Genomic DNA, 22,518 nt, shown 5'->3' with positions numbered 1-22,518 from the left:
CACTGTGGTGCCTCATCGTTATGGCACTTGGACTTGAGAGAGATGTAGCTCAACGAACAAGTCTCAGCCATTTTGAACAATGCCTGCACTCAGATGTACAGCATGGAAACAGACCCTTCCGTCCAACCCGTCCATACCGACCAGATATCCCAATCCAATCTAGTCCCACCTGCCAGCACCCGGCCCATATCCCTCCAAATCCTTCCTATTCATATACCCATCCAAATACCTTTTAAAATGTTGTAATTGTACCATCCTCCACCACTTCCTCTGGCAGCTCATTCCATACACGTACCACTCTCTGCGTGAAAACGTTGCCCCTTAGGTCTCTTTTATATCTTTCCCCTCTCACCCTAAACCTATGCCCTCTAGTTCTAGACTCATCCACCCCAGGGAAAAGACTTTGCCTATTTATCCTATCCATACCCCTCATGATTTTAGAAACCTCTATAAGGTCAACCCTCAGCCTCCGATGCTCCAGGGAAAACAGCCCCAGCCCATTCAACCTCTCTCTATAGCTCAAATCCTCCAACCCTGGCAATATCCTTGTAAGTCTTTCTGAACCCTTTCAAGTTTCACAACATCTTTCCGATAGGAAGGAGACCAGAATTACACGCAATATTCCAACACTGGCCTAACCAATGTCCTGTACAGCTGCAACATGACCTCCCAACTCCTGTACTGAATACTCTGACCAATAAAGGAAAGCACATCAAACACCTTCTTCACTATCCTATCTACCTGCGACTCCACTTTTAAGGAGCTATGAACCTGCACCCCAAGGTCTCTTTGTTCAGCAACACTCCCCAAGACCTTACCATTAAGTGTGTAAGTCCTGCTAAGATTGGCTTTCCCAAAATGCAGCACCTCGCATTTATCTGAATTAAACTCCATCTGCCACTTCTCAGCCCATTGGCCCATCTGGTCAAGATCCTGTTGTAATCTGAGGTAACTTTCTTCACTGTCCACTACACCTCCAATTTTGGTGTCATCTGTAAACTTACTGTTGGTGATATTTACTCCCAGGAACTTGAAGCTCTCAACCACCTCCACCTCAGCACCACTGATACTGACAGCGGCTTCCACTCACCATTCCCCCCCCATTCTCTGGCCACACACCCCCACCATCCCCCCCTCCCATCACCACCCCCTGTGCCACCTCATTCTGTCAAAGGTTTCCAGTGCCTTTGGTTTTTATGTCAGTTTTCCAGCAACTGTGGGATTGCTCTTTTGGATCAGAATGTACAAATGATCCAGCTGTTTCCTGGTGATTCTCTCTCTGCAGCCTAGTCAACTAATTTATTTCATTTAATTTCACAATGTGATTTGCATGCACTAATCCGGAGTTGAGCCTCGTTCCAATATCCTGTCTGTGTATTCCATTCCTGGTGCTTTCACCCATCAGGCTCTCTGCCTTTATTCTTGGTGAAGGGCTTTTGCCCGAAACATCGATTTTACTGCTCCTCGGATGCTACCTGGACTGCTGTGCTCTTCTAGCATCACTAATCCAGAATCGTTCAATACCTACTCCCTTAAAAGCACAGAACCATAGAATCCCTACAGTGTGAAAACAGGCCATCCCACCCAAAAAGTCCACACTGACTCTCTAAAGCAAAATCCACCCTACCCTATTACTCTATATTTACCCCTAAACTACACATCCCCGAACACTAGAGGCAATTTAGCAGGGCCAATTCACCGAACCTGCACATCTTTGGACTGTGGGAGGAAACCCACAGACATGGGGAGAATGTGCAAACTCCACACAGGCAGTCGCCCGAAGCTGGAATCGAACCCAGGTTCCCGGCGCTGGTGTGGCTACAGTGCTAACCACTGAGTCATCGTGCCATCTGTCATCAATAATTCTATAAGATGAGTATAAATGTTATTCACTGATTTGTGAAAACTTTTCTGAGGATGAGCTCCAAAGTCAATATTAATCTTACAGGCAATCCATTACAACAGAGTTATATAAATTATATATTATAATTAAAACAACAAAGATACCCAAACACATTGTTGTGCAAGGGCAACATTAAAGATTAAATAATTTCTTCAGATGCCTTGGATTCAGGCTGTGTGAAGCATGGAGTCAACAGGAATCTCCAATGGGAGTCAATGGAAAAACTCTCCACTGATTATATCATGTATAACACCTAGGAAGGCAGCTGTGATTCTTGGAGGTCAATCATCACAACTCCAGGGCAGTCCTGCAGCAGGTCGCCAGGGCATTACCCCAGGGCAAACCATCTTCAGCTGCTTCCTCTGACCATGCACAGCAAGATCTGTACAACACTTAGACTGGGCTTGATAAGTAGGAGAAAGTGAGGACTGTGGATGTTGGGAATCAGAGTCGAGGGTGTGGTGCTGGAAAATCACAGCTGGTCAGGCAGCATCCTAATGAAGGGCTCTTGCCTGAAACATCGATTCTCCTGCTCCTCAAATGCTGCCTGACCTGCTGTGCTTTTCCAGCACCACACTCTTGGCTTGATAATTGCCAAGTAACAGTCATACCAGAGTCGGGAAATGGCCATCTACAACAAGAGAAAATCTCCTCTAGACATTCAACATTACTAGGCAGTCTACTATCAACATCCTGGGGTGTAGACATCACATTATCACCCCTGGGGATCACAAGTGACTAGAAATGTAGCTGAATCTGTTATGTCCACGTTGATGCTACAAGAGCAGGTCAGAGGCTGAGAATTCTGTGTTGAGCATAAGGCACGTGTGAACAGTTGAGATGGAGTACTCTCCATTTTCCCTGTAACTAACCTGAAACTGAACTGGACCAGTCATGTAAATACAAAAGCAGATCACAGGCTGGGATTTCTGTAGCGTGTAACTCCCCTCCTGACTCCCCAAAGCCCCTCTGTGCTCTACAATGCACAAGTCAGGAGTGTGGTGGAATGCCTCCCACTTGCCTGGATGGGTGCAGCCCCAACAACACTCCAGAATCTTGACAACAGCCAAGATAAAGCAGCCCGCTCAGCTGGCACCACATCCACCACTTTCAATAGCACCGTGTATCACCTGCAAGACACACTGCGGCACTCCTTCCACAGCACCTTCCAAACCTGCAACCTCTACCTCCTAGAAGGACAGATGGAGCAGATACATGGGAACATCACCCGCTTCAAGTTCCCCTCCGAGCCACACATCATCCTGACTTGGAAATATATTGCTGTTCCTTCAGTGTCACTGGGTCTTTATAAAATGACTGCATTCAAAAGTGTTAATAATCCTGTGATTCATGTGTAATGGATTGAATGGTCAGCATACAAAAAATATATTAAAAATAAAAGAAACAAAAAGCTTGAAGTTTAATTTGTGAACCACCCAAAGCTAAGCACTTTCTAATGGTTTTGTGTTACTATACCTGCCTGGCACAATGATGAAGGTAATTAGTGTAATCTGTAAAGGGCAATGCTGAACATACTGAAAATTATGATCATCCTAACATCATTTAGACAAACCCTCAGAGTTCCATAAACAACTCCCCTTGTACTTAATTGCTACTGTAAATTTTATTAGTGCTTTTATAAATTTATAGGGTATATAGGTCAGATTGCTGACACAAATTGGACTATAATATAAAGCACTGGCAGCTGTTTTTAGATTGCAATACTGTTAATTTACATTAAACGTGATCAATTTCCTTTGAAAGAAATGTAACACTGTTGTACAGTACATCGTTTTTGAATGTGTCTTCAGCCAAATTAATTGGATATTTGACTCAAACAAAACAGAAATTACTGGAGAAACTCAGCAGATCTGACTGCATCTGTGGAGACAGAAACAGAGTGAATGTTTCAGATCCAGTTCTGAGGAAGGGTCACTGGACTCGAAATGTTATCTCTTTCTAGCTCTACAGATACTGTCAGACCTGCTGAGTTTCTCCAGCAATTTGTTTTTGTTTCCAATCGTCAGCATCTTTGTTTTAGACATTTCTCTACATTGTCAGTGAAGTTATAATGCATATTTTGGAAGAGAATTTTTGTATTGTATTCAAAACTAATCTGACATTAATGACAGATTATAAACCATATCGACCATTGAAGACTGAACTTTGCAATGTTAGAATCAGAGGGTAGTGACAAAACCAGAGTCCATTCAGGCTGGCTTGCCCATGCTAGCTCTCTATTACAGGAATTTACTGAGTCCCATAGCCCGACGCTCTCTCTCCAAAACCCTTCAAATTGTTTTAGAACATAGAACATAAAACAATACAGTGCAGAATAGGCCCTTCATCCCTCGATGTTGTGCCAACCTGTGAACTATTCTCAGCTCGTCCCCCTACACTATCCCATTATCATCCATGTGCTTATCCAAGGATTGTTAAATCTCCCTAATGTAGCTGAGTTAACTACATTAGCAGGTACGGCATTCCACGCCCTTACCACTCTCTGAGTAGAGAACCTGCCTCTGACATCTGTCTTAAATCTATCACCCCTCAATTTGTAGTTATGCCCCCTCGGACACGCTGACGTCATCATCCTAGGAAAAAGACTTTCACTGTCTACCCTATCTCAGCCTCTGATCATCTTGTATGTCTCTATCAAATCCCCTCTTAGCCTGCTTATTTCCAATGAGAACAGGTTCAGGTTTCTCAGCCTTTCTTCATAAGACCTTCCTTCCAGACCAGGCAACATCCTGGTAAATCTCCTCTGCACCTTTTCCAATGTTTCCACATTCTTCCTGAAATATGGCGACCAGAACTGTACGCAATATTCCAAGTGTAGCCACACTACCATTTTGTACAGTTAATCAACCTGGGTGGCAACTTTCAGGGCTCTACGTACATGGACTCCAAGATCCCTCTGCACATCCACACTACCAAGAATCTTTCCATCGACCCAGCATTCTGTCTTCCTGTTATTCTTCCCAAAGTGCATCACCTCACATTTAGCTGCACTGAATTCCATTTGCCACCTCTCAGCCCAATTCTGCAGTTTATCCAAGTCCCCCTGCAACCTGTAACATTCTCCCACACTGTCCACTACTCCACCGACTTTAGTGTCATCTGAAAATTTACTAATCCATCCATCTATGCCTGCGTCTAAGTCATTTATAAAAATGACAAACAGCAGTGGTCCCAAAACAGATCCTTGTGGCACACCACGAGTAACCAGACTCCAGACTGAATATTTTTCATCAACCACCACTCGCTGCCTTCTTTCAGAAAGCCAGTTTCTAATCGAAACTGCTAAATCACCCTCAATTGAATGCCTCTGCATTTTCTCCAACAGCCTACCATGTGGAACCTTATCAAAAGGCTTTACTGAAATCCATGTATACCACGTCAACTGCCCTACCCTCATCTACATACTTGGTCACCTTCTCACAAAACTCAATGAGGTTTGTGAGACACTACCTGCCCTTGACAAAACCATGTTGACTATCTCCAATCAAATTGTTGCTTGCTAGATGATTATAAATCTTATCTCTTATAATCCTTTCCAAAACTTTTCCTACAACAGAGGTAAGGCTCACTGATCTATAATTACCTGGGTCATCTCTACTGCCCTTCTTGAACAAGGCCACATTTGCAATCCTCCAGTCCTCTGGTACTAAACCTGTAGACAATGACGACTCAAATATCAAAGCCAAAGGCTCTGCTATCTCCTCCCTCGCTTCCCAGCGAATCCTTGGATAAATCCCATCCGGCCCAGGGGACTTGTCTACTTTCACTCCTTCTAGAATTGATAACACCTGTTTGTAACTAACCTTGATCCTTTCTAGTCTAATATCTCGTACCTCATTCTTCTCCTCTACAGTATCCTCCTTTTCCTGAGTGAGAACCGATGAGAAATGTTCGATTAGCACCTCTCCAATCTCCACAGGGTCCACACTCAACGTCCCACTTCTGTCTTTGACTGGCCCTATTCCTACTCAAGTCATCCTTTTAATCCTCACATACCTATAGAAAGCTTTAGGGTTCTCCTTTATTCTATTGGCTAAAGAGTGCTCATGTCCTCTCTTTGCTCTTCTTAACACTTACTTTAAATCCTTCCTAGCTGATCTGTAACTCTCCATTGCCTCATCTGTACCATCTTGCCTCATCAGCACATAAGCCTCCCTCTTCTGCTTAACGAGAGATGCAATTTCTGTAGTAAATTTCTGATGAGGTTCCCTTACCTCATCACTTCTTCCCTACCTGACAGGGACATGCCTATCAAGGACACGCAATATCTGTTCCTTAAACAAACTCCACATTTCTATTGTCTGCAACCCCGCATTTTGCTACCCTATTCTCTGCATTCTAATTCTTGACTAATCGCATTATAATTGTCCTTGCCCCATCGATAACTCTTGATCTGTGGTATGTACCTAACCCTTTCCATTGCTAAACTAAATGTAACTGAATTATGGTCACTCTCTCCAAAATGCTCACCTGTCACTAAATCGAACACTAGGCCAGGTTTATTACCAAGCACCAGATCCAATGTGGCCTCCCCTCTTGTTGGCCCTCCGACATACTGTGTCAGGAAACCCTCCTGTACACATTGGTCAAAAACTGACCCATCCGACGTACTAGAGTTATAGCATTTCCAGTCAATGTTGGGGAAGTTATAGTCCCCCATAATGACCACCCTGTTCCTTTCACTCCTACCCAGATTAATTTTGCCAATCCTCTCTTCCACCTCCCTAGAACTCTGCAGAGGCCTATAAAAGACTCCCAGCAGTGTGACCTCTCCTCTCCTGTTTTTCCTTCATCTAATTCCTCTTTTAAAACCTCGAGTGAATCTGTCTCCACCAAACTCAAAGGCAGCACATTCCAGATCCTGACCATTAACTGCATACACGCAGTCCCACATCAACTCTTTGGTTCTTTTGTTAATTATCCTTCAATCTCAGATCTAATCCTTGTCCTTTCCCCTGGTGGGAACGATTTCAGTCTCTCTCCTGCGTCTAAACCCCACGTGATTTTGTACACTTCTATCCAAACCCCTCTGTTCCTCCCCCTGGGAGATCAGTCCCAACTTCATCAATCTATCCATGTCACTGAAGTCCCTCACCTTCTGCAGAGGATTCCTAAACAGTGAGACCCAGAATTGGGCAGATTCCCCCAGCTCAGGCCGAAGCAGTATTTTATGAAGAGGTGCCTCCACCTGAATGGTTTGATATTTGATGTATTCAATTAAAGAGCCCAGGATCCTGTTTACTGTCTTAACCATTCTTTCAAGCTGCCTGGCTACGAGCAACAATGTGTAAGTGTATCTGCCAAGGACAGGTTTCTGCACCCCCATTAGCACTCTAGTTTGTGTTGCCTGTTGTATTAGTGTAACGGGTCCAGACTGGATATCCCACATTTATTTAAGATACTTACATCATGAGATCAAAGATGGTGGAGATCCAGTAGGTCTACCTGCTGGGCTCTGCCCGGAAACCCAGACAAAGTGATGCATTCACCCTCCCTTTCTACCCATTATGGTGGAAATCACTGCTTTTAGACCCCAAATAATAGACCCCAATATTTATTCATTTCAGTGCTTTTTTCAAAGAAACTGAAAGTGACTACAGGAACATGCAGGGCACTCCCCTGCAGTACTGGACACGCCCGCGGGGTCAGCCTTTGTGGACTTACCGGTGGAGCAGAGCTTGGTCTCAGCGTTTGTGAAACTCCAACAGTAGTTCAGTGACGGGGGAAACCCTGGCCAGGTCGGAACCAATCTCAGCCAATGCTGCAGAAGCATGACCAGGAGATCCAGCATCTCGGGCCTTGTGCAGGTGGAGCAGCGGCCACAGCCTCCAGAACCACGGTGGAATGCTCACAGGGCCAGGTCCAGGCCCTGGAATGGCAGGTAAGGGCCTTGGAGGAGCAGGTCGATGAGCTCGAAAATCGAGGCCGTCGGATGAATATCCGCCCGATGGGGCTGCGGGAGTGGGAAAAGGGAGGCCAGCTGATCAGCTTCATGGAGCAATGGCTCCCACAGGTTTTGAAGCTGGACGTTGGGGCAGGCCGAGCGGGCCCACTGGGTCGCAGTGCGTAAGCCCGGATCGGACCAGCACCCCCGCCCGGTCCTAGGTGTGACTCCAGCACTATAGAGATAAACAAATGGTGCTGGAAGTCTCTCGAGCACTGGGGAAGAATCAACAGGCTCTGATGTATAAAGGATCAAGAATTATGTTCTTTCAAGACTTTTCTGCGGCTGTGATCCGCAAGAGGAAGGCCTTTGATGAGGTAAAATGGAGGCTGAGGGACTTGAATATTCGATATTCTTAAGGTATCCGGCAATATAACGTTTTAGAGGGTCTGTGTTGAATTTTGACTCACCGGAAAAGGCAAAGGACTTCCTAGGCAACTTAAAATACACTGGCTGGCTCAAATGATATGGACAATCGTGTTCACTTTGTTTTCTCTGTAGTTTACCTGGTTTGTCTTTTCAATATGTGAGGCTCTTCTTTTTTCTCTCCTCTCTCCTTTCTTTCTCACCTTCTGTTATCCTTTGTTTTTCTATCATCCCGTTTGTTTCTCCTTTTGTTAAGGACAGAGTGGGGGGGGGGGGGAGGGAGGGTGGGTGATTTCATTTTGTTTTAACCAGAACTGCCTTGGGTCAAAGTATGGATGGAACAGGTTGAATGCCCACTCTTAATTTTCTTGTCGTAAAGATGCATGTCACCTTTATATAACTTTGTTTTGTCTGGGTGTGGGGCATGGCTTCAGCTAGAAAGAGCCATGGAGGGGTTAGTGGGTAGTGTGGGAACCCCTGTAGGCAATGGGAAAAGTCTTCTTTTATTTGTGTTATATATAACACTGCCACCCACCCGACAACGACCCCTCCAAGGCCAAACCATTCCAGGACATAAAAGAGGTACGGCCACTCCACCCGGTCAAATGCTTTCTCTGCATCCAGAGAGACTACCAAGCCCAGAATCGAACCATGCTGACAAACCTGAATCATATTTAGCACTCTCCTAATATTATCAGAGGACCTGCGACCCCTAATAAAACCTGTCTTGTCCTCCTTTACAATGAAAGGCAAGTCCTTCTCCAATCTCAATGCCAGCATTTTCGACAAAATTTTAACATCTACGTTTAATGACGATATGGGCCTACACAAAGTACAATCCTCTGGGGCTTTCCCTCTCTTGAGAATAAGAGAAATATTTGCTTCTCTCAGAGAATTGTACATAGCCAACATTGGCCCAGCCAGCACATTTATAAACTCCTCATAAAACTCACTCCGAAATCCATCTGGGCCAGGTGCTTTATCACTCTGGAGCTGCCTCACCGCCTCCTGTATCTCTTGGATTGTCAGAGGGGCATTCAAAAGAGATGCCTGTTCTGAAGTTACACCTGGGAAGTCCAGGGTCTTAAAAAAGGACTCCATCTTCGCCAATCTGTCCTCACAGCTGTCTGACCGATACAACTCAGTAGAGCTTCCTAAATGCTGCATTTATCATTTTGGAATCACAGGTGATAGTACCAGCACACTCTCACATGGATGTGATAGATTGGAGAGCATTCTTATTTCTGGCCAGGTACGCCAGATATCTACCCGTACTCAAACAACCTCTGTTTCGCAAAGCAGATTTCTCTCTTTGCTGTCTGGGTGAGCATAGCATTCAGAGCAGTCCTGAGGGCCCTAATCCACTGCAACTTGGTCACAGACGGTGCACCAGGAAACAGAAATTTTTGATAGGATGTGGCGGCCCTTTTTGAGCCATATAGACGCAGATTTGCCGGCTATATTGGTCAGGGCCTTTGTGTAGCTGTGAAGGCTGTGTCTGACTGCCCGGGGGCCCCGGGAGGAAGAATCCTGAACAAACTGCTGCTCCCGATGATGGGGAGCTTTGGTGAGATTGCACTGAGTGTTGTAACCTCATGTAATTTAATTTAATTTGCCTTGGTGGGGTGGGGGGGGGGGGGGGGGGGGGTGATGGAGTGCTGGGGGAGAAAGGATGTTGACAGTTCAGATTAAGTGATCGGAATATGAGAATGGCAGGACTGGGCACCAGTGTTAGTTAGTGGCAGACAGTTACTGGCAATGAGACAGTGGCAGTGAGCTAGTCCTAGAGTTAAGGACAGTAGAAGCATTTGTGAAGAGTTCTTTCCCTAACAGTTACCATTAATCCGAAGTTCAGAGCTGAAGTTTACAACAAATATGACTGAAAACTGCCTGCAGCACAGCATTCACAACCAAAGCGCTGAGTACAGTTTCTCTCAAAACCAGAAACAAGTGGACACTGTGTGTCTGGTTTTAAAGGTGGTAGTTTACGAGGCCCAGGGCAGCTCCAATGTGGCAAAGTGATCAGAGAATAAAGTACAGCGCAAACATCTGAAAAATAATTCTAATTACCATCAAGATACATGTGCACAGCTGCCAATCAATTCTAACATTTTGCTTTACTCAAAAACACTGCACCAGCCTGGCATCAGTTTGCCACCTCCATGACATGAGTGCAACCTGCAGCTGTAGGGACTGACCAAATGCCAACCTCAAAAGCACCAAACAGAGAAAACCAACAAAAACATCAGAAAAAGCATTACACTGCAACACCATCTTTTATGTTGGCATCTCAATGAGTGTGGAACTACAAAAGGAAGACAGAAAGCTAACATTTGAGCATGGATTGTCACTCCAATGGCATTTTATCAGAATTGCAATTATTTAAAGAATGGATCGATCTTCACCTTCTGGGCCAACAAATAGCTGATAAAGAGAGGTAGTCAGATTCCTAACTGCTTTGGGAAATGAAGGATTAAGAAAAATCATATCCACTGGTATTTCTAATGATGGCTGTAAAGATTCTGACAAAATGTTCCAGATTTCAGAGTATTAGCTTAACATTCGAGTCAATTGCAGGAAGAACAGGTTTGAGGCTGTGTGATACTAACATCAGCTAAGCTCAACAACTGACCAATATTTAGGCGGATGTCAACAATAAAGTCCTGAAATTATAGGCATATGGAACTAGTCAATGTCTCTGCCCCAAAGAAATAGGAACAGGAGTCGGCCATTCAGCCCCTTGAGCCTGCTCTGCTATTCAATAGGATCATGGCTAATCTGACATTCCTCATGTCGACCTTCCTCATTAATTCCTCATTAAATACTTCAGAAAACAGGTAAGTTTGGGAGGGCAGGGGGGGAAAGAGGGGTTGGTTAGCGTGGACAGCTGATCTGGGATGCAGAATGACGCCAACAGCGCGAGTTCAATTCGTGCAATGACTGAGGTTACCATGAAGGACTCCTCCTTCTCAACCTCTCCCCTCACCATGCTGACCGTTCGGTCAAACCCCCACCCTCGAAGGAGAGATTAGATTACATTACATTACAGTGTGGAAACAGGCCCTTCGGCCCAACAAGTCTACACCGACCCGCCGAAGCGCAACCCACCCATACCCCTACATTTACCCCTTACCTAACACTACGGGCAATTTAGCATGGCCAATTCACCTGACCTGCACATCTTTGGAGTGTGGGAGGAAACCGGAGCACCCAGAGGAAACCCACGCAGACACGGGGAGAACGTGCAAACTCCACACAGTCAGTCGCCTGAGGCGGGAATTGAACCCGGGTCTCCGGCGCTGTGAGGCAGCAGTGCTAACCACTGTGCCACCGTGCCGCCCACAAAGGTCTTGAATCCTTGCTGATGGCATCAGTCAGCATCAATCCAACCAATTGATCTAACCAACCCTTTACAGTTCAATGGTGACTGACTACATGCTGACATTGCTGACATCTCCAGGGTCAGTACAGCGTCCATCATATAAACTGGACGGTCTCATGCACCAAGACAGCATCCGGCAGTTTGTGACAAATGGGAGCTTTGTTCCACAAGATGGCACTGGGCAGAAATATACGGGAAATCTAATTATCCAGGGCAATCCAAGATGCAACAGAATGCCCCACAGCAGCAGGTGAGCTAGTACCAATCACAGTTTACATCGAGTCTTGTAGCATGAAAACAGACCCTTCGGTCCAACCAGTCCATGCTGAACATAATCCCAAACTAAACTAGTCCCACCTGCCTGCTCCTGACCCATATCCTTCCAAATCTTTCCTGTTCATGTACATCTCCAAATGTCTTTTAAATGTTGTAATTGTACCAGCATCCACCACTTCCTCAGGAAGTACATTCCACACATTAACCACTTTGTGTAAAACATTTACCTCATTTTTTAAAACATCGTTCTCCTTCCACCTTAAAAACATGCCCTTTAGTCTTGAAATTCCCCATCTTGTGAAAAAGATAACTACCATCAACTCTATCTATACCTCCCATGATTCTGTGAACTTCTATCAGGTCACCTCTCAACCTCCTACGTTGGAGTGAGAAAGGTCCCAGCCTTCCTTTATAACTCAAGCCCTCCATACCCGGCAACATCCTGGTAAATCTCTCTGAACCTTCTCCAGCTTAATAATTACCTTCCTATAACTGGGTGACCAAAACTAGACACAGTAGTCCAGAAAAGGCCTCATTATTGTCCTGTACAACCATCAACATAACGTCCCAACTCCTCTAATCAGAGGAGCAACGAAGGCAAGTGTGCCATTTTAATCATCCTGTTTATATGTGACACAAATTGTCCTAAATGGTTTACTTTGTATTCTAAACACAGTGAGGAGAATAATTCAAATGGCAAATGCTCCATTTCCTGGCTACCTTGGAAGGTGTATGAGTGAACTGGAGACAATTTTTGGACACAATTGGTTGAGGAGTGCAGAATATTCTGATTATGGTGGCCAATGTGTCAACAGCCGTTGCTGTCATGGGATCGATAATTTGCTCCACAAAAGGGAATTTAGTGAAATAGTCAGTCACTTTAATGCAATCATGTCCTTAGATATGGAAATTATCAGCAGTCCCTGGGCTCAGAAGGAGTCTCGTGTGGTGGAGGGATATGGGTCAGGAGCAGGCAGGTGGGACTAGTTTAGTTTGGGATTATGTTTGGCATGGACTGGTTGGGCCAAAGTGTTTCTGCATTGGATGACTCTATGACTATGACTGAGATGAGGAGAAATTCCTTCATCCAGAAAGTGGTCAGCCTGTGAAATTCACTACCACAGAAAGCAAGCAAAGCTAAAACATTATGTCGTTTCAAGAAGGAATTGGACATAGAACTTGGGGCTGAAGGGATCGGGGGAGATGGACAGATTGGCCTAATTTATACTCTTATGTATTATGGTATGGGAGAAGCATGGTCATAATGAATGGTGGAATAGTCTTGAAGGGCCAAACGGCTTACTCCTAATTTCTGTGTTTCTACGTTTGACGGCCCCATAGAGAATGCACAGTTCTTAAAGTTAAAACCATGATGGGCAAGAGTAACGGTAACATGCCAAGATTCCTGGCAGTGAAGTTAAATGCACTCCTGAGGATAATGGTGTCTCGTTAACGGCAGCTCCCATGTTTGAGAGAGAGACCTCTGCACAGTTCTCCCTTTCCACATTCTTACCACCCAGCACGTGGAAGGGGGGGGGGGGGGGGGGGGGAAACCATGTTCAAAGGAAAAGAGATGGTGGTACAGGAGTCTGACCAATGAGCACGCAGTCAGCCATTCAAACTGGAACCAGCACAATGCATACAAGCTTGAGATTTTCAGATCAACACACGGTCCACGGGAAGCTACGACAGCCATGTTGGAATGGGAAAGTGTCAAATCCTGGAAAGAAAGCATATCCGAACAGCATACCATCCCACCCCCAATAGATGGGATCGCAGCTCCCTACTGAAGGTATCATCGTAGACAACACCCCGCACAGCAATGACAAATCATCTCCACCCATCCGCAGTAACAGACAGTACAGTACAGCACAGAGTGATCCTACAGAGCTTCTGGTCATGTTGTACACCCACTAAGGCCTTATTTCAACATGTATATGCGACAACATGGGTTCAATTCCTACACCAACTGAGGTTAATATGAAGGGTTCTCCTTCTCAACCTCTCCCCTCGCCTGAGGTGTGGTCAGGTCAAAGTCCCACCAGCCATCTCCCTCCCTCATGAGGAAGCAGCCCCATGGTCAGGTAAGACTATGACGACTTGACCTTTTAAGTAATCTTTAAATATCGTTGTGTCCATTATCAGAAAAGGGGAAAAGAGGATGCTGCATTGTTCCAAAGATTCTTTGGAACTCTCTTGCTCAAAACGTGGTGGAGTCTGTGAATATTTTAACGGGGAGATTCCTGATAAACAAGAGGGTGAAAGATGATCAAGGAAAGCTGTAAATGTTGAGTCATCAGATCAGCCATGATCTTCCTGAATGATGGAGCAAACTCAAGGGGCTGAATGGCCTGCGCTTCGTACTAAGTTGTATATTTATATTACAATGAACCACAAGAGGAAATGCCAAGCTGCTTAAGATAGAGCTCTTGGATTATTAATTGGCATTTTATCTAAAGCTGTCAGTCACAGAGTATGAGATAATAAAAATCAATCCCATTTTCATCAGCTGTCAGAAGGTATTCAAGATCAAGGCAAAATCATGATGACATAACTTGCACCTTCCCTTCCTCTGGGGAAGGAGGGACAGTTATAAGGGATGTGGCAAATCGGAGGGAAACGGGAGGGTGAGAGTGTCCGGTGTAGGAAGGGGCAAACAGGAAGGAGCAGGGCGTGTTTAGAGAGGGAATTCCAAGTGGCACCAAGGGGGTAAACTCACACTCTGTCAGCGGCAGCACAATCCAATCTTCTGGAAAAGGCACTGACACTAAGGAGACACAACAGCTCCCCAATTGTATCCAAGATTCTGAGGTAAAACAACCCTGAACAAGGTGAGGGAGACAGAGACTTACCACCGTGTGTTGCTCTGGAATGTCAAAATCAAACAACCTTCAATCTCATTCAACATTTCTTCCTATCACAGAAAGATTAGCAAGAGAGTTCCCCACAGATCTCAGGGAGAGATGGAAATCTGTGTGGAATCAGTTTGAAACTGGAGCCAATTGGAATCCCCCTGGCTAAAGCAGCAGTGATGACATCAAACTGTCAGGAGCCAATCCCACGGCAGTATTCTCATAGAAAGAAAAAAACAAAGTTAAGATGGACCCTAAATCCTTTCAATTTTACCTTCAATTTTTACAGATAAAAAATAATTTATTCAGATAGGCACATGGAATTGAAATAAATGCTGACAAGTCATGAGCTTTTTTTAAAAAAAATTGTATTTAAAAATGTGATTTTAAGAGAAATTTGCATTCTGCAAATATAAGATTGCTTTTACAATCTTTTTAAAAAGGTTGTTCCTTGTTAACTCTGATATTATCCTTTTAAAAACCAAACTCCACATCCTGCAACAAAACGTAATTCTTTAAAAGGGTTTTCACAGCCAGATAAACAGGTTTAAAAAGGCAAGTTCACACTAGTTCAGTGATTTCTAACTATTGCAGAGTGGGGGAGTACAACAGCTCACCCTCACCCCATGCAGAGGGGCAGAATCACCAGCAGCAACTTTCAATTTTCACGTTTAAAATGTGCATGGACAGATTCCAGAAGGTGCACTCAGTTTCACAGGAGCTACAATGGGGAATGCTGCCAATCTCTCCATCACTAACGTTGCCAAACCCTGGCCAATGTTCAACTTGCTGTTTAAACTGACAGACTTTCAGGACCTCATAAAAAATAAAATATTGTTCCTGCACTCGATAGGCTGGGACTTTTTCCCCAGGAGCGTCAGAGGCTGATGGGTGACCTTACAGAGGTTTGTCAAATTGTGAGGGGTATGGATAGAATGAATAGCCAAGGTCTTTTCCCCGGGGTAGGGGAGTCCAAAACTAAAGGGGAAAGAGGGGAAAGACCTAGAAGGTACCTGAGGGGCAACGTTTTCACACAGAGGATGGTGCATGTCTAGAATGAGCTGCCAGAGGAAGTGGTAGAGGCTGGTACAATTACAACAATGAAAAGGCATCAGATGGGTATATGTATAGGAAGGGTTTAGAGTAATATAGGCCAAATGCTGACAAATGGGACTAGTTCAGTTTAGAAAACCTAGTCAGCACAGACACATTGGGCCAAAGGGCCTGATTCTATGCTGTATATTTCTATGACACTATAAAGCTAAGCATATATCAATCTACTTCTTAAATATACTCAGGGACCTAATCTTCACAGACTTCGTGGCTGAATTTCACAGGCTGACCAACCTCCGAGTGAAAACAGGTTTCCACCCTTCAGGTGTAAGTGGTCTATTCTGTACCCTGAGCCTGTATTTAAGGCTCCCCACTCAGGGGGAAACATCCTCCCTGCATCAGGTCTGTCCAGCCCTGTTAGAATTTTATATCTTTCAATCAGGTCAGCCAAATCTCTCGTGAAAACATGCCCAATCTCTCCTCAAACAACAGTCCAGCCAATCATGGTATCAGCATTGTGAGCATCCACTGCACTCTCTCTGGGGAGAGAATATGCTTTCTTACTCATACCAATGATGTTTAAGATGATTATAAGTTGTTAATTCAACAATTTCAAGGGTTCAATGAAAATATTTACATGAGAAGACAGTGCAGCTGTACCTAAGAATTGTCTCAGCAATCGGACAGTTTCCAATCATCATGAACACCAAAACGGCAGCACGGCGCTCCCTCAGCGCACACCCTTCGACAGTGCGGCACTCCCTCAGCGCCGACCCTCCGACAGTGCAGCACACCCTCAGCGCCGACCCACCGACAGTGCGGCGCTCCCTCAGCACTGACACACCGACAGTGCGGCACTCCCTCAGCGCCGACCCTCCGACAGTGCGGCACTCCCTCAGCGCCGACCCTCCGACAGTGCGGCACTCCCTCAGCGCCAACCCTCCGACAGTGCCGCGCTCCCTCAGCGCCAACCCTCCGACAGTGCCGCGTTCCCTCAGCGCCAACCCTCCGACAGTGCGGCACTCCCTCACCGCCGACCCTCCGACAGTGCAGCACACCCTCAGCGCCGACCCACCGACAATGCGGCACTCCCTCACCGCCGACCCTCTGACAGTGCAGTACACCCTCAGCGTCGATCCACCGACAGTGCAGCACACCCTCAGCTCCGACCCACCGACAATGCGGCACTCCCTCACCGCCGACCCTCCGACAGTGCAGTACACCCTCAGCGCCGACCCACCGACAGTGCGGCGCTCCCTCAGTGCCGACCCTCCGACAGTGCAGCACCCCCTCAGCGCCGACCCACCGACAGTGCAGCACACCCTCAGCGCCGACCCACCGACAGTGCGGCGCTCCCTCAGCACTGACACACCGACAGTGCGGCACTCCCTCAGCGCCGACCCTCCGACAGTGCCGCGCTCCCTCAGCGCCAAACCTCCGACAGTGCCGCGCTCCCTCAGCGCCAACCCTCCGACAGTGCCGCGCTCCCTCAGCGCCAACCCTCCGACAGTGCCGCGCTCCCTCAGCGCCAACCCTCCGACAGTGCCGCGCTCCCTCAGCGCCAACCCTCCGACAGTGCCGCGCTCCCTCAGCGCCAACCCTCCGACAGTGCCGCGCTGCCTCAGCACCAACCCTCCGACAGTGCCGCGCTGCCTCAGCGCTGACCCTCCGACAGTGCCGCGCTCCCTCAGTGCCGACCCTCCGACAGTGCGGTGCTCCTTCATGTTATAGACCAGGCCAGACCCTCTCAAAATATTCAAGAAGTAACCAGACCATAACTTTGCTTGTTGTTTTAAGCAGTTGTAACGCGGATATCCTTGGAGGAATGCAGCTGTCAAACCACTTACTTAGCTTTAAACAAACCAGAATTTATTTACAAGACTACTGAATAAAACACAAACAAAAGATAACATAACCTATCTGAAAACCCAACAGATCATCCCAATTTAATGATACTGTTTCCAATATTTGCAACAATCCCTATAAACACCCCTTGGCACAAAAGGACAAATCAAACCCAGGGTCTTACAGGAGAGATGTCGGAGAGAGGGAGGGGAGCATGGACCGGGTGTCTTTGGCTCCAGCAGCTTCCAAACTGCCTGACGGCTTTCAGTGAATAGCCAGACTGCCAAAAAAAAAACCAAATCCAACCAGAGAAAAGCTGAGCTGGGGGAACTGGCCACTCCCCTTTCATTGTACAAGTTTTTTCGTAAAACTTAAAAGCCTTTTGTCTGAGGCAGTATCTGTTGGCTATAATCAAACTGGTCCTAAAACCCTTCAAAACGAGACTTTTCAGTGTCTGTATTGTTTACGACCTCTCTGAACAAAAGCCAAGGAGAACATAACCTTGTTATAGGAGCAGTAACATCACACTCAGTACTGACCCTCAGACTGATCCTCCTACTACCAGCTGAACAGGAGTTTAAATAGTATTAAACATGAGAATATCCTGTAGATGCCAAAAATGTGAAACTCAGTCACATGGAAAGAGCAAGTGAATGAATGTTTCAGGTCTTTGACATTTCCTGAGAAATCCTGATATCTACAGTCAGCCGTGATTCCACTCCTACGCACATTGACTCTCTCTCTCTCCACAGAAGTTGTGGAGCTGAAGAGTAACATGCATTGGTCGAGTCAGCATCAGCGACTCACACCCAGACTCTGCCAGTAATTATGAGGACAGAAAATAATGCGATCACGACAAGGTGACCTGTTATTGTGATGGTGACTCGGCAGGAAATTGCTTTTCTTTGATTAGTGTGATAGGAATCCTGCAGCAAGTAACCCAGCACCTGACTCCCCAAAGCCTGACCAACACTGTCCACAAGGACTATCATGAAAAACAGACAATATAACCACTGCCCCTTGACATTCATTATTCCTCTTCTGTCTACATGTGGGGGGTTGACCACTGACCAGAAATTCAGTTCCACTCACCATATAAACACAGTGGCTACAAAGGCTGGTCAGAGACTAGGTATACTGCGACAAGTAACTCACCTCCTGACTCCCCAAATCCTGTCCACCATTTACAAGGCACAAGTCAGGAGTGTGATGGAATACTCCCCACTTGCCCTGGATGGGGGCAGCACCATCAACACCACCCAGGACAAAGCAGACCCCACTTGATTGGTACCACATCTACAAACATCCACACCCTCCACCACTGACGCTCAGTAGCAGCAGTGTGTACCATCTACAAGATGGGCTACAGAAATTCACCAAAGATCCTCAGGCAGCACCTTTGAAACCCACAATCACTTCCACCTAGAAAGATAGGAGCAGCAGATATACTGGAGATGCCCTACCTAAAAAAGTTCCACTGTTCCTTCAGTGCCACTGGGTCAAAATCCTGGAATCCCCTCCCTAAGGGCATTGTGGGTCTAACTACAGCACATGGACTGCAGCGGTGCAAGAAGGCAGCTCACACCCACCTTCGCAAGGGGGCAACTAGGGATGGGTAATAAATGCTGGGCCCAGACAGCGACACCAACATCCCATAAGTGAATACACATACACTCTAGATCTTTGACAACAACCTGAACTGACAGTTGGAGCCTCTGTTTAACACCTCACCCAAAAGAGGGTGCCTTCGACAGTGTAACATTGCACTGCAACGTCAACTTTGACTTCAAGAAACATATAGAGTGTTGGAAAAACTCAGCAGGTCTCTAGATCCATCCAGAGAATCTGCCAGGCCTGCTGAGTTTCTCCAGCATTCTCGGTGTTAGTTTCAGGTTTCCAGCATCAGCAGTATTTTGTTTTTATATCTTTCCACTCTAGTCCTCAGGAGGGGCTGTGAACCCAGGCCTTGCTGGGTTCAAAGGCAAGACCACTGTTCATTGTCCCGACACAAACATGTGCCGATGAGTTTGCTCTTTATTTGGTAACTAACAGCAGGCAGGGATTGGCATGTGTGGACATTTCAAAAACAAAAACTCTACACTTCATAAAGTTCTCCGACGACTCAACAGAAGCAAGTGAAGAAATCCCTGACACCACACAATCATCAGCTTTGCTTCCCTCGATGCTGAGGCTTCACCACATGCTGCCTATGTGTAAGTTAAACTGCACATTCTCAGGCAGGCTGCTGTTTGAAAACAGTTCAGTCAGATAAATGGATGCCTTTGCCAACTGTCGGCCAACCCATGGATCCCTTGTATGTTCCGAACCCTCGAAATTCAAGTGCCCTTAAAACAAACAGGCAGAGCTGATATCCTCAGTGAAAAGACTGCATTGCAGCACCATCAGCCCAAGCAGGGACACTGTATGCAACAGGTCTACACACAGAGAATCAAGGGCAAGCAGTTTGCAGGAAATTCACAGAATATTCTCTCCCCAATTCCCTGGTTTTAAATCCAAGCCTCGGGATTAATTTAAAAATCCGGTTCCAATCTTCAAAATTACAGCATCGCCTCTGCAAACTTCATTACTCAGCACCTTGCCTGTAACACACACACACTCACATATATAATCTTGAATAAAAACCTACCTTATATTTCAGGACGGGAAAACCTCCATTTGCATTACTATTTTCATCTTCTGTTCACACAATTCCACCTCAGTGTTTGCATTATTGCAATCTGTCCCGGTGAGTGTGCATACACACACAGGCTCTGACACTCCGCCCAAACAGCAAGACCGCGTAGCTGTCAATCAGTCCCTCGCTCAAAGACAAATCCTGTTCTGTCCACCGACAGAACGGTGCAGTACGGTCCTGCGCAGCCCGAATCTCTCTCTAATCACACCCTTCCATTCTTTAATACCGTGCAGCCCTGATCCTTCAATCTCACATTCACACCATCCTGGGCAACCCTTCATATTGAAAAAAGCCCACTCTCTATGCAGCTCCTGTACACGCAGGTAACCTGCAAACAGATCCGTTAGTGTTACAGTGCTGTCTTGTGCAAGATGCAAATACCTCCGTTAATTGCAGTCCCCGTTCGAACAGGACCTTGCACAAGTTCAGTTGGTGCCAGGAGTTGGCAATCTGCCCGATTAAGATCTCATCCCATCCATGACCTTCAGCACATCACTCCCAGTAGCAGCATGGTGCAGAAATTCCAACCCCTTTCAAAACAATTACCCCAGCCATGCAGAAGGACAAGGGCAGCAGATACATGGGAACACCACCCCCTGCAAGTTCCCCTCCAACTCACTCACCATCCTGACTTGGAAATATATCACCGCTCCTTCAGTGTTCTGTGTCTAAATCCTGGAATTCCCTCCCTAAGGGCATTGTGGGTCAACCTACAGCATATTGACTGTAGCTTATCAAGGCAGCAGCTCCCCATCATCTTTTCAAGGGTCAACTAGGGACGGGCAATCAATGCAGGCCCAGCCAGTGACACCCACATCCCAGTGAATGAGTAAAACATTCACATCCAAGCAATGGAGCCAGACCCTCCTGAGGCGATGCCACAGTGCAGTCCTGACTAACCAATACATTGCTGTCTTAGGAGACAATGTAGTTTTGGGAAATCATATCTAGTTGTAGAAAGATACTGAGCACTTAGGAACTTAAGAACACAGGAACAGGAGTAGGCCATTCAGCCCATCACACCTGCCCTGCCATTCTATATCATGACTAATCATCTACCTCAATGCCACTTTCCCTGAGAGATCCTTTGTATGTAGTCTCCAGAAATCTCTGCCTTGAACTTGTTCAATGACTGAGCTTCCACAGCCTCCTGGGACAAGGATTCCAAAGATTCAGCAGCCTTTGGGTGAAGAAACTCCTTATCTCAACACAAAACTGTCAGCCTCTTACTCTGAGACTGTGCCATCTGGTTCTCAACTCAAAAATGGATAGAATCGGCATTAAATATACAGTTAGGATGTGATCGAGCCACTAAAGCTAAATGAAACATTGCAGCAGCATTTGGCCATTCAACCCATCGAGTCTGCTCTGTTGTTCAATCATCACTGATATGTTCCTCAACCCCACTCTCCTGCCTTCTCCCAGTAACTCTTGATCCCCTTACTAATCAAGGTCCTACCTGTCTCTGTCTTAAATACATTCAATGACTGAAATAAAAGGGGACCTGGTGATATTTGTAGATGCAAAAGGATTTACTAAAGGTTTGTCTCTGTGGGCTCAGATCAACCTTCTAAATCTTTGCATTTATCTTCAATCCTTTGCAGCCTCACTGTTCAGCCTCACCTTTCCCATCTCACAGGAAAACATGCCTTGCTTTCACTTCCAGGGGTGTGGGAGAGCGCCAAGAAAGTAAACCTCAATTTCACCTCCAGGGGGTGCAGGACCTCGAGGGGGTGCGGGAGTGCTAGGAAAGCACACCTAGATTTCACCTCTGAGGCGTGTGGGGAGTGCCTGGCTCTGAGTTTATGTATGGAGTCCATGACAAGCTATAGTTCTGTTGCCTGGAATTTAGAATGGTGCAGGATGTTTTTATCAAAGGTTTCAAGATATATTGGGGAACAGGTAGGAAAGATGGAGGGAAATTATTTTCACAGGTTGGTGCATCAAGGATGAGGGGACATTGGACAAAAATTAGAGACGGATTTTCCAGAAGTGAAATTAGGAAACGATCAGACAGACAGAGGATGGGAGAAGTTTGGAACTCTCCACAAACAGTAACTAATGTCAGATCAATTGTATTTTCAAGTCTGACGAAGCTGATTGATTTTGGTTAAGTGATATGGAGCAAAGGCAGGTAACTGGGATCATTGGGCAGGTCAACTGTTATCTTGTTGGATATTA

General features: G+C 46.1%; 1 protein-coding gene across 1 annotated transcript in view; it reads right to left on the bottom strand.

Moving 5' to 3' along the window:
- Positions 1 to 20,403, bottom strand: part of frmd4a (FERM domain containing 4A) — a 765,730-nt gene extending 745,327 nt beyond the window's left edge. The window contains exon 1 of the mRNA XM_043714187.2: positions 20,290 to 20,403. The gene's annotated coding sequence lies outside the window, so the exon portion shown is untranslated. The remainder of the gene's footprint in view (positions 1 to 20,289) is intronic.
- Positions 20,404 to 22,518: the final 2,115 nt, after the last annotated feature.

The sequence above is a fragment of the Chiloscyllium plagiosum genome, unplaced genomic scaffold (genome assembly GCF_037043375.1).
Source record: "Chiloscyllium plagiosum isolate Xiang-an unplaced genomic scaffold, Cpla_swu_hap1 HiC_scaffold_23, whole genome shotgun sequence".
Classification (NCBI taxonomy): Eukaryota; Metazoa; Chordata; class Chondrichthyes; order Orectolobiformes; family Hemiscylliidae; genus Chiloscyllium; species Chiloscyllium plagiosum.
The sequence above is the reverse complement of the archived record's forward strand: the minus strand, read 5'-3'. Positions and strand labels throughout refer to the sequence as shown.